General features: G+C 39.6%; 1 protein-coding gene across 2 annotated transcripts in view; it reads right to left on the minus strand.

Moving 5' to 3' along the window:
- Positions 1-9,794, minus strand: part of CDH7 (cadherin 7) — a 130,775-nt gene extending 120,981 nt beyond the window's left edge. Inside the window, exon 1 of one of the 2 annotated variants that reach the window (XM_001094033.5) lies at positions 8,906-9,044. The gene's annotated coding sequence lies outside the window, so the exon portion shown is untranslated. 2 annotated transcript variants of the gene reach the window in all.
- Positions 9,795-13,373: the final 3,579 nt, after the last annotated feature.

Genomic DNA, 13,373 nt, shown 5'->3' on the forward strand with positions numbered 1-13,373 from the left:
TGGAATGTTATCTATGTTCAAATGTTTTAGACAACTCTTACACCAAGTGAAAGCATTTTGATAGTTGTAGTTGGTTCCAGAGAACCATATGGTCATAAATCAAAAAATCAAGATGAATACAAAGGCGCCAGAGTACTATATATAACTCTTTATTTCTTAAAGGCACGCCTTCTGTAATTTTTAGAAATCAAACACAAATATCAGAACTGGAGAAATTTATTTTAGTTCACTAGGTGTTTACTGATGAGGAACAAAGCACACAGTCTGGACTAGGGATAAGATCACAGGATTCACTGTCCTACGAGCTCCACCACTTGCTGTATGACCTTGGATCACTCTGGGATTTTATTTTCCACATTTGCAAAATGAAGCAGCTGAACTCAACTATCTTATAAAGTCTATTATTTTTTCAGGTCCTACTTTTCTACTTTTTGACAATTACGTAAAACTGATTTTGTTAGCTCTTTTAAAGCTGTGATAAAATACATGTTGTTAATAATAAAAGATAATGGGGGCTGGGCGCTGTGGCTCATGCCTATAATCCCAGCAGTTTGGGAGGCCGAGGTGGGAAAATCATGAGGTCAGGAGATTGAGATCATCCTGGCTAACATGGTGAAACCCTGTCTCTACTAAAAATTAAAAAAAAAAAATATATATATATATATATATATTAGCCGGGCATGGTTCCACACACCTGTAATCCCAGCTACTCAGGGGCTGAGGCCCAAGAATCGCTAAAACCCATGAGGTGGAGGTTGCAGGGAGCCACTGCACTCCAGCCTGGGTGACAGAGAGAGATCCCGTCTCAAAAAAAAAATAATAATAAGATAATGGGCAGAATGTAAAAGAAACATTTGACTTGCTTATAAAATGCAACATTCACTTTAAGAAGAGGTGTTTAATGTACTCTTCTTGCTCTTGAAGATTATTTCTCTTCCATTCAACAAGACTGGGGATTTATCAAACTAGCTAGAACATATAAAAGAAGGGATTTACAGAACATGGCATGGGTGACATTAAAGTCATTGAAATAATGTCTGTGAAGGGAAGATGCTTGATAATTGTGCAACTCATTTTAATCAAGGGTTTTTAAAAGCAGCTAGTACAAACATAAACCTTGATGAAGAAGGAGACCCACCCTATCGTTGTATCTGTAGCATCTAAGACTGAAGTAGGCATATAATTGACATTCGGAAACTATGCAATGCTCATTTTCATTATGATCAACCTCATTTTTTAATATGAAAAGTTAACCATATAACAAGTCAAGATACAAATTCCTTGGTAAGTCAACCATGTTTATAAGTCACAATCACTTTCAAGAAAATTTCATTATATTTCTCTGTAGTATTTGAAGTATTTGCCAACCTCCTGAGCTAAATTGTCTTTACCCTGATCCAAATTCTACCATAGTGCACAAGGATATTTAACTGGCATTGTGTATATTATTAGAGGATGAAATTTTCTTTTTTGAGATAAATGTACCTGTCATACCCTTTGTGGAGTGCACTTCGAAAATCAGAAAATAGTGTGTGAACCATTGTGATCTGAAGTGATGATGTTTTGTAATGTGTTCCCCAGTATTTTTGGCAGTAACCAACTCTGCCAGGAACATATGTCCTCTATAGCAGCGGAAGAGTCGCACGGCCTCAGGTCAGGTGTCACCTTTCCTTATCAGTCTTTCACGAATGTTTGCCTTCCTTTTCAATCAAATCTCATTTTCAAGAGAAAGGCGAGTATAGCAGTTCAACTGATTTCATTCTGTCCTGAGCTGGGTATCATGAGAGAAATAAGGGCTCTGAAGCATTATTTAAAAAAGCCTATAGTTCTTTGTGGTTGTCAACCAGAAGTAACCCAAACTTAAACTTGAGAATTTTGTCATATATTATATAACCTCTTTATAAGGCTTTTTATATTCTCACAAATATCAACATGTAGAAAGCCACCACAATAACTTTTATTATATTTAAATGAACTTGAGTACAGAGTAACAAATTGTTGACTTTTCACAATGGATTTTATATTGTCTCACAAATCTGTGCCCTAAAGCAAAAACATTGCATCCCTCTTTAGAAGTCTATGTGGTTTATCTTCTCTCTTTCTTCTACCTCCTTTCCCATCTGAGTTTCATATACAGGAGTTAAAAACAAGATTCACATCAGAAAAAAATGAGTACTCTGCATCCATGCATGTGGTTTGGAGAGCTGACCTCGTCACTATCACTAGTCCTTTTTAAAAGTGCAGGAAAGAATATAAAATATGTATGGGTATACAGTTGAAAGAATGTCCACAGATCTGTATCAACTTTTGGACAGTAATAATATGGAACAAGATGGAACATTTCTGAAGAGAAAAACAAGAAGAACAGGTTATATCTGAGGAGAGAATGGCACAGAGGTAAATCACAGATGTCTGAGGGAGTAGTACGCTACTTGATAAATGATTAATCTGAAAAAGAAAAAAAAATCTGATGAAGATTTAAAATGATTTCATTTACTCTGATATTTTAAGGCTAAAACTTATATTTTAAAAAACAATTTATAATATTTTCCCATGTTTTACAAACTGAAATACATGAAAATCACAAGTAGTACTGTGATGAGTATAACAGACCTTAATCATCAGAATATAAAATGAAACACTGAAAAATATATTTTGAACAAACTGAAGCAAAAAGAAAAAAGAAGAGGTAAAAATCCCTTAGGCAGTATTTACTAAATCAACATTCATTTGATATTAAATCGCTTGATCATGCTACCATTTTGTTCCAATTATTTTTGTTAAACTAAGTGGCAGTGTATTAGTTTCAAGTAGACTGTTTATTATCCATTTAACTTTAACAGCTAATGTTATTTTACCAAAACAAATTCATTACTATAAAGTTTTCTTGGAATTTCTACTTCACTTGACATCTCTAGGAAACCACTTTTAACAGGTCAAGTGACTATTGTGCTCTTAATCAAATGGTGTTTTCATACTTATAAACAATGACTAAAGGTCCTTCTATGCAAAAAAAAAAAAAATACTGTTATGCATTAGCATATCAATTACTAATCAGCAAAACTGCAAGTCTTCCAGAACCTGTTCCATTTAAAGTCAGCATGCTAAAAACATAACAAGTATACATCATATTCAGCCATTGCACATTAACATATCACCACAAGAGTAGTTTTAAAAACATGTCTAATTGCCAATTAATTCATATGTTCTAGACTGCTTTTTAAAAAAGTGCACAGTGCTGTATGCTTTCTAGAAATAACATGTAATATAATATCTAACTATTAGTTATACTAAAGGAAATATAGGATTCTTTTTGGTTTTGTGGCACTCAAAGTTGAACTGGAATGTTTGTTGCAGTCCAATATAATTAAGCAATGACTTATCACAATTAAAGACCACAGTCCACCAAAGTTTCTCTAAATTCGAGGCAAGGAGCAGCTGCTCATGCTCTCTGCTGTCTGGAGTCTGCCTCAGATTCAGGTCTTCTGAAACTGTTTTGAAATATACTTAATATATACCACACTAACACACAGCTTACTGTCAATTGGTAACGCTGATTTAAAGAAGTTATGCCTCTCTTTTAAAAACTGGTATAGTTTATGACTAGATGGAGCATGGCAGTCCGAAAATAAATTCAATTATTTGCATTTTCTAGAAAAACAACTGTAGGAATGACATTTGAGGACTGTCAGTGTACTTAATAGAATAATCTACAAGAATCAAAAAATCCATAATGGTTGACTGACAAACACCTCCAGAATCTAACTGATATTCCCTGAGACATTTTGTTGGCTGACCTCTGAAACATAATAGTACAAGAAATCACAGTCGGAATAATAGCAACAAAATATAAAAAATCTTGTTGACCTATTGGGAGTAAACTATCATTTCCAAGACTGCTTTAAGGATGAACTACATTTAGACAGCAGCATGTTTTTAATGAATCTCTAAGTAAGGTGAAAGATGCACATGTTTAAACGTGGAAATGACAGCATTCCACAGCAAGGGAACTATGCAAGATATTACCAGTGTTTTAAGACCAACCTTCTATTTACTAGTGTGTTTGTTTGTTTGTTTGTTTTGTGTAGTCTGGGAGAAGAACTCTGTTTCTTTTTAGGAATTCCTTGGGTAATCAATGGTTTTATTTAAATTCAATGAAGAGATTGCTTCCTGATTCATCCACTGTCTTCTCTGAAGACTTTCATTTGCTCATGTCCCCAGTACAGCTTCCACCTGTTACCACTGACGTCCTCCCTGTGATTTATCCCAGTCCACAAAGTTAGAGTAGTCTACTTTGTGTAAAGGGTAGTACTTATCCGTTGTTGCTTTTGCCTATTTTTAATGTAGAACCGCTTAATACATTTTTGGGAATGCCAAAGGGGGAAAATATGTTCTAATTCCCTCTCATGCATGACTGAGCAGATGTCAGAATACAACACTAGAGAGAAAATAGTCCGGGACAGAGTGTTTTCAGAGCTGAAGCCACACTTTATTTGGAACCACAACACTACCAGCCACACTATTCAGGACAGTGTCTAAGACATAAATAAAGAGGAGATTATTTCAATACTGAAGAATGTAATAGTTTGGTTTTCATTAGGGTTCATGTTAGAGGAAAAACATTTTAAAATCCTCAAATTCTGCTGCTCCTTAAGTTTGAAGATTCCCAAAGTGGTGGAACCACAGATTGATGACATGTTTGAACTGCAATAGATGTTAAAAAAAACAAAGTAGCCCTTTCTTTACTTTGAATACAATGGAAATCTACAGATTCCCAGTGAAATGCCCAAGGTCACACAGCTAGGTACTGATCCAATAGCCATTGCATAACTGGATGTAATGAGTGTTTTCAAGTATTTGTTAAAAATTGCTCATTCTGCTAATGAGTGCTTTTGCAATGTGTGATCTTTGAAACCATCTTTCCTAAAAGCCAAACAAAGTAGATTTGATTGTACTTAAATTTTTATATGACCATAAGTTTTAATTTTCTAAGGAGGTAATGGTAACCATAATTATCATACAGAAGGGCGGAGAATGCAGACTAAGAAGAAAGGGTGAAGGAACCTATTGTCTAGGGCTGTATGTTTCTATCTTACAAAAAAATGAAGTGTGAGCTGTATCCAAATTTAAAATTGCTTTTTCCCTTCTAAACAACTCTGGAATCCAAAAATAACTTCCTACTACATTATGACACAAGGTAGCTAACTATTTCCACTGAAATTTAAACAACAGCCTAGCGAACATTTTAGAAATAGGGTACCAACTCAGGACAGTATGTTAGGACAGAAAAATCTATATATGGGGCCATTTTGTTTGGCAAAATAAGTATCATTCCAATTGTACCCTTTCAGTTGGTGATATAAGTCCTATATTTTGAGATGACTGCTTGCTCCTGATATTCCCATTATAATCATCCTAAACTTAATGTTGCTATCTTCAGTTTCCAGTACAGTCATATATGAACATTAATTTGTTTCATCTGAATGCCATTTAAAGTTTAACATTACATTCAATAATTTTAATTTTGATGAAAGAGCCCTCTCTTTTCTACTTAAAAGGTATAATTTTTTACATTTTAATTAGTGAGGCTGGGGACTCTCTGTGATATGTGACTTCTCACGTAAAGAAACTGTGATCAAATCCATTAGCTCCCCGGGCCAGATAACATTACAACTACAGACCACAACCTCCTACTGTTAACTGGCCTAAATATGCAGGCAGGGGCCCTGGAAATGAATCACATAGCCTGTAGTGTGCATCTGGTTATCAAACATAGAAAGAAAACTTCTCAAAGTGGATTACAGACTCAATTTCAACCAAGCACAACCTCTGCCATGGGTGAAAGGAATTTTTAAAAAGGGGAAACGAGTTTATAATTAACTAGAAGAAGCCTTTGTAAATTAAAAAGTAAACAAAGTAACAAGGCACAATCTTTCTGAATGATTTATGTAATAACAAAACGGTAAAATTATATCCAGAGAGTTTTTTTATAATTTATTCTTACAAGAAATCTTAGCGGTATCAACTTTAATGTTTAATTTACCCTTGTATTTACCTTGTGCCACGTGTGATTTATGTGACTTCAACAAAAGTCATCAGGTTTCAATAAACACTTTGCAAAATAGCAGAAAAGAGATTCTACCCGAATGAAAATCTATACTATAATCTGAAATGAAGATATGGACAGATGTCTGCATATTCATTTGCACTGGTAATTTTATCTGTGAGACTCACAGAATAACAAGGGGGAAGTGCTTGCAGGGGTATCTTTCTGCAGAACCAGCAAATCCCCAGAGGAGGCACTCGTGTATTGCTGGTTACAGCTAGATCCTCTGCTTGTCAGACGCTGGGGAGATGGTCACACACAAGACTCTGATCACATGTCTTCTTTCCTTGTCCTCAGCTCCCCTTTATCACCCCACCAAGTAGCATCTGATTCCTTCATCCAAGGAAGAAAAAGCTTCCATCTCAATCCCTTTGCAATCAACTAATGCATGTTAGTTATTTTAGAAGTTCCTGAAACTTCCAATTTAAGCTAAGGCTATGAAGCCTTCCAATCAAGTTAAAGACATTTGTGTGTGTGTAAAAGAGAGAGAACCGTGATGTGATACAAGCTATCAAAGCAATAAATGTAAAACCTTATAAAACCCAGGAAGATTGGAATCATTCAGCAATAAATATCCACAGCACAGAACAATTTGTGAGTTTAGTATTTTATAAAGTATTTCCGAAAGATCTGACAAAAGTATTTGCTCAACACAAAAATGTATTCACTTCCTCATATCAGCACACACTCTGAGGAGTTTATATCAGCTTTGCCACCAAAAAAGCAAAATGCTGAATAACAGGGAAACCAGTAAAGAAACAGTGCCCGAGGCGAGACAGTCATTTGATTTTTAGGCCAAGGAAGGCTGAACAGTGGCCAACTCCGCGTGCTCTCCACCCTCTCTTCTTCATTGGACACTAAACACTAGAGTCAATTCAAGGGTAAATTGCAGTAATATAGATGCTTTACAATTATCCTTTTATAAGAAAGGAAAAAGCTCTGTGCTATTAAATCAATAAAAGAAGACTTAAGAAGAGTTGTGAGTCTGTCAAGTGATTGTTAACACAATTCTAATGACCTCTTGCAGCCCTTAATTACAATAATATCTCACGTTGTAAATGCACAATGCCCTTTTATTAAAGCTGCAAACCTTAATAGCTTTTAGCAGGGTGATGGTCTGTGCCACTGAGTATTGTTTTCTTTATTTTTCTTTCCTCAGACAGACTCGGCTAGCTTTCCCAGATAAGACTATTAACGTTGGATGTTACCTAATTGCTCTGCTGCCCCACTCCATATTAAACACTAACACAGAAGCAAGACTTTCACAAAGTTGCCAGTCTTCCTACCTGCCTCAATTCTTTTGCATTTTAATTCATACTGTTCCAAATAGCCTTAAAAAGAAAGAAAAGGATTCTTCATGCATTTCCCCTTGACATATAGTAACAAGAAAATATCTTAGGTAAATCAAACTCTAACTAGTTCGTTAGGAAAGAAGTAATTCTTGGTGAGTTACTGAAAGCTTCAAATGTAATTTTTTTTTTCTTAGCTCTTTTCTCCCCTAACAATTTGCCTTTATTAAGACACTCTTAAAACTATTTAGATATTGTGTCTATGCAAACTTTCCTTTAGCAAAAGACTGCTACTGCTCCTAAACTCTTAAAATACACATATTTTGTGTGAGGTGTTACCTGCTTTTAAAAATACATACCATACTTGTCACTTGGCAAGGGCCATATATTGACAAGTCACTTACATTTTTCGTGGTTTTTTTTTTTTTTTTGGTATAAAGTTCTGTTTATCTACTTCTCTATGAAAAATGATCTGAACACCTGTCTGGTAGTTACAGAAATTACGAGGACAAGTCTTACATAAAGGTCTCACTTAATAAACGATCTAGTAGAGGCAAGATATTTATTGCAAAGCAAAAGATGTTATAAGTACATTCCTAGTTCAGTTTACAGATCTCCAAAGCCTTGATACACCCAATCCTTGATGGTTTCTCAACAGCTTGCCATTTGCCCAGTGCTGGGTGAACTCATTGCCAATCTTTACTCACCTGAACTATGACATTTAAGAAATCCGTAGGGCTAACGATCTAAAACGTGAAGTGGTACAGAACAACGGGTCTTTTCTCATTAATCCACACTGGAAGGTTGAATACCAGCAACTAGCAGTGTACCATGCGCACCCATGAAGAAGTCCACCATGCCTTCAGAGAAGCAGGGCGCCCTTTTCCCAGCGCACACTTAAGGTACTGCCAGGCGAAGGGGACGCAGGATGCAGATGAACCAGATCAGCAGAATACTAATTACAGAGGAAAAAAGCAAGGCACCCCGAAGTGAGCTCCACCTTCACGAAAGGTAAAAGGTGTCTAGAGCGGATGGTTCAAAGGACTCCTGCCCACAGCGGCGCATACCCCCTTCCAGCCTCAGACCTCTGCAGAACCCGGCGGCACAGCCGGCGCGGAGTTGTGCCCCCATCAGTCCGAGGTCGAGGGAGGAGCCTGCTTGTGTTCCTCTTTGAGGAGAGTGCTCCAGCCTGCCCATGTTTGCCGCTGCACCTGGAGAGTGCCAGGATTTGCTCTTACCCTCAACTACTACTCCTCGTGTCGCACCTGGTGTCTGTCAACACCCGCTTTCCGGGCCAAACGCCCCCGGCTCCGTCCACAAGCCTGTCTTGCCTTGCAGAGCCACGTCTCACGGCAACACGCAGTAACTTGGGGACGCCAAGGGAAACTCCGGCACGGACATCCCCGCCCGCTCTCCGCTCACTGATTAGTCCTGCTTCCAAAGGCGCACAGCAAGGGCGCACATCTGCCCAGCGGCGCCTCCCCAGCCCCGCGCAGCCAGGCACACTCACCTGGGGCCTCGCTGCCCTCCCCGCGGCGTCAGACGCCAGGGACCCGGGCGTGTGCATCCGAAAGGACGTGCGCTCCGCTGCCGGGCTCCCGCGGGCTCTTGGGGACCCAGTGCGCGCAGCTCCGCGCGCGGGGCAGACTGGAGGCACCGGCTCGACACCCGCTCGGGCCCGCCCGGCACGGGCTCCTCCTCCAATCACAGCCCACTCCGCGGCGCGCGGGGACCCTGCCCCGGCCTCGGGCGCCCGGGGCCCGCTGTCTCCGCTCGCTGAAAGGGGCCCCTCCGCCTCGCCCGGGCGGCTGAGACGCAAGGTCCGGAGCCAGCGGGAGCGCGCGGCCGGAGAGAGGGCGAGAGGGCGCGCGGGAGAGCAGCAGAGAGCGCGCTGGAGCCGGGGCCGAAGAGGGAGGAGAAGAGGGCGACGGTGGTGGGCGGCGGGCGCCCGCTGTCAGTGCCGTCGGAGGCCGGCCCGGGGAACCACTGAGACTTGCGCGCCTCCCAGAGACCCGGTTGGGGCTACTGGAAATGAACGCGAAGACTGAGCCGCTCGGCCGCCACGCGCGCACACACACACGCGCGCACCCTCCTCCACCTCCCGCCTGACAGATCTGTACAGATGGATTCCTTCGCAGGAAAATAAAGAAGAGGGGTGAAAGTAGGAGGGGCTGCAGCCCATCCATCTCTCCGCGAGGCATTTGCATCTGAAAGCACGGAGCTGGAGGAGAGTTTTGAGGGTATTTTCAAGCTGCCCCCCTAACACCCACCTTAGCCTGTCGTGAAAGCCGTGATCAATTGAGCTCCTGAGGCAGGAAGGCAAAGTCATAAAACTAATCAGAACTTACAGTTTTCTTGCTTGATAGTTTTGCCCTTTCAATCTCCTCGGACTGCCCTAGTTCTATTTTTTTTTTTTTTTCTTGCAGACAATTTTCTCTCCAGCTGGGCTCTCTAATGCAAAACTTCCAAAGTGTATGATTTACTCGCAGGGCGGGGCAGAGGACCCTTGCAAGGTGTGGAAGGAAGGAAAAAAGGAAGGAAGGGGATCTGGTCTTTTCTTTAGAGCACGGTGCAGTCCCTGGAGTTGAGCTCGCTTTGTTTTCCCCTGCTCTGGTGCTCGTTTTAATCTGATGACTGGGTGTTCTGTCATAGGGGTGAGGAGGGGGAAGAGATCATTTCCAACTACGTTCGTTTCATTTTTCTCACTCTACCAATGGAAAGTGTCCTCTCTCTGTTACGCACTTACTCTTACTTAACCTTAGCAGTAATTCTTCGAATACCAGTTACATGGGCTTGTACTTGTCCGTGCTATTATCTCTGATTTCTTGTGCAGTCAAGCACACTTTTCTGTCCCCAGTCCAGCCTCTCCTGGTCATTTAACTGGCACCATGCCTCCCCCAGCTCGCCCTTTCAATTTAGTCAATGTTTAAAACCAAATTCTATGCTAATAATTCTAACAGCAATTTTGGACTCCTATTAAGTTCCAGATACCATCCTATGTTGTTTACTTAACATTATGCATTTTAAAAGTTCTGACTACAACCCCAAAACTCCCCAGATCCAGGGCTGCTTGGATGACCATTTCATGGTCCATTTCCACTCAGCTGTCAGCCATCACCCAAATTCAAGATGCTTAGAAAAGACCTCCGTATCTTTTCTTAGATATTAGCTTGAATTTTCCCTGTATGTTCTTTTCTGTCAGGGGCACTATCGTTCACCTGGTACCCAGATATCAAACCTTGGCTTCATCTTTGAGCTCTTTGAAATACTTTTCTGTGTTAAAATGCTCAATTATTCTGGCTCATGTAGTACAATCTTTAGATCAACTTTAGATTTTTCTGGTAACGTTACATATATTTGCCTTGTTTTGCCTATGAACTGACTTCTGGGATGAGACTTTTTCTTATAACTGTTCTGAACTAAAAGCTTCAGGAGGGCAGTAATTAATATTCAATATCAGCAAGACACAGCACATGTTGGCCCATAGTAAGCATTTCTTGAATAAAGAAGTGTTTGTATCCCATCTAGCATTTATCACAAATCTGACCATGTCAAGCTATTTTTAAACTGCTCATGGATTGCCTGGGTTGTTTATCTATAGGAGGTCATGTTGTGATTGGGAATCAGAAACTGCACTGTCTTCATCTACTGGCTTGTTTTGATCAAAGGACATTGCATAGAAAAGGAAAATATATTGAGGCCCTTTAAGAAAAATGTATTTTTCCTCAAGTTTTCATATTTTTTCTCTTCTTACAACTACACATAAATATTGATTCCAAATGCATGCTTTCTTCTTAAACCATTCTACGTGCCTTCCTTTTTTAACAAATTTCCTCAAACAATAACCTCTACAGAATCCAAAACAGGTGAAGTAATTTCACTTAACCAAAATTCTAGCCCTGGTTCCCACATTAACAGCTGTTGGTCTTAGAGGGAGGCCTAGATTCTTCTTGACCGAAAGGCACAACCTAGAGCAAGGGTAAGAACTGGGAATAATACAGACAGTAACCAAGGGACGCCTTTTATCTAAGGAGGCTGGGGATGGGTCTTTCTGAGGAGATGGCACATAGACTGAGACGTAATGATGACAATGAGTCAGCGTTGTACAGCTCTGAGGGAAGAATGATCTAGGCAGAATAAACAAGGGGAATGTCTGTGGCAGGAAGGGGTTGGATGTGTGTACTGCAGACGGGGAGGAGAATGGCGATGGATTATGTTGTAGTAATGGACATGGAATAGATCTTTCTAGGTCTTCCAGCCTCTGAAAGATGTTTCTATTTTATTCTGAGGAGGAAGCCCAGCATCGAGAACAGCAAATAAGAGTTCACCGGGCTTAAGCTGTTGTCAAATTTAGGGTCAACACATGTTCTATTAGGTCCTTTCTCCTCTCCTTTCTTTTTCTCACAATTTCCGGTTTGATTAGAAGACCCGGTTTTCTGAGAAACACACACACAAAAAACAAACAACAACAACAAAAAACTGTAGTAGATGAATCCCAAGGCACTGCCAACCAAGGCACTGCCAGTTGTTTAAGATTCCTTGAACTGCAAATGCAAGCCATAATGTCTTACTTACAAAATTTCATGTTTTCTTATACATTTCAAATGTATGTTATAATATTTCTATCCTTACGTGTGTATCTATTTTCAAATTCCCTCAGTTGAAGGCTTTATGTCTTTAGTGTTGTATATAGCATTATTTGAATAAATGTCCCCTTTTCTACCCTACTTTAAAAAGTCCTCTTTTTAATTTATTTTCACTGTCTTGATTAAATTGAGAAAAGTTACCTGCACTGAAACTATATTTTGGAGAAGGAGGAATCAGTAAAATGTAGGAGAATTCTGTCATGGTTTCTGTTGGTATGAAAAGTATATTCTTAGATGCTTTATCACACAAAGTAGATACGATGCAAGCAAGTACTTTCTTATGAGATTACTGATCAGATTTTATTCATATTCATAACATTATGATCTTACTCTAAAGCCAAAGACATAGGCCTGGTATCTGGTAGCTAAGAAGAGAAGAGATGTAATCCTTGAGAACTAAGTAGTTCTAAACATTCTGGAGAACCTCAGGTAGGAAAACAGAGATGTGGCAGAAGGTAGGAGGCTCTCCCCATAAGGCCTCAAAAGGTCGCAAAACGTGGGGCCACTTATGGTTTCTTGTGAATGTTTCTCCTACTTTAACTGAGAATAATAATGAAAATCTGTATTTAATGCTTAACATTTTTTCTGAGGGTATCTGTGTCCTTCAATTTAGTTCATCTAATTAGATATGATTCCTTCTTCTAGAAAGTAAGGACTTCTAGCACAAGGTAGCCATTTAGTGCACCCCTGCTATGTGATTCCTCAACTAGGGCATGGGAACACAAAGATGAATAAGATTTAGTTCTTCAGGAACTTCTCAATCTACTGTGAAAATAAAGAGGTGTATACATCTCCACACACCACGTGATGAGGTGGGCACAAAATGTCACGCATGGGAGTACAACAAAGGAGCCATATGATGAAAAACCTTGAATGAAGGAAAAATGTTTGGAATGTGCTGCGAGGACAAAGAGACTCTATTGAGGAGTGTTATGAAGAACAATGGTGATCACATTTGCATTAGAAGATACACCCTAGCCCCTAAGAAATGTTTAGGAAGTTGTTTTAGAAATCCAGTTGCTGAGAAAAACCTTGGCCTGGACTCTAGTCGTGGCCCTGGTATTATATGAAAGTTCCTTGGATATAGTCAGAAAATATAAATAGATGTAAAGATGTTTTGACTAGAGTTATCACTAATGGAGCATAAATAATCACTAAAAGAAGAAAGATGTTGGTACCTAAGATTGGCATCACGGAGGGAACCCCCAAACAGCATCACTCATGACCATGCCACTTCATAGAGTAACTAAACTAGAAAAATCCAAAATCTGAGGTAATACAACCATTTTGCTTCTTAGGATACACTCAAGGTCTCCTCTTTCATTATCCAAA

The sequence above is a fragment of the Macaca mulatta genome, chromosome 18 (assembly GCF_049350105.2).
Source record: "Macaca mulatta isolate MMU2019108-1 chromosome 18, T2T-MMU8v2.0, whole genome shotgun sequence".
NCBI classification, from domain to species: domain Eukaryota; kingdom Metazoa; phylum Chordata; class Mammalia; order Primates; family Cercopithecidae; genus Macaca; species Macaca mulatta.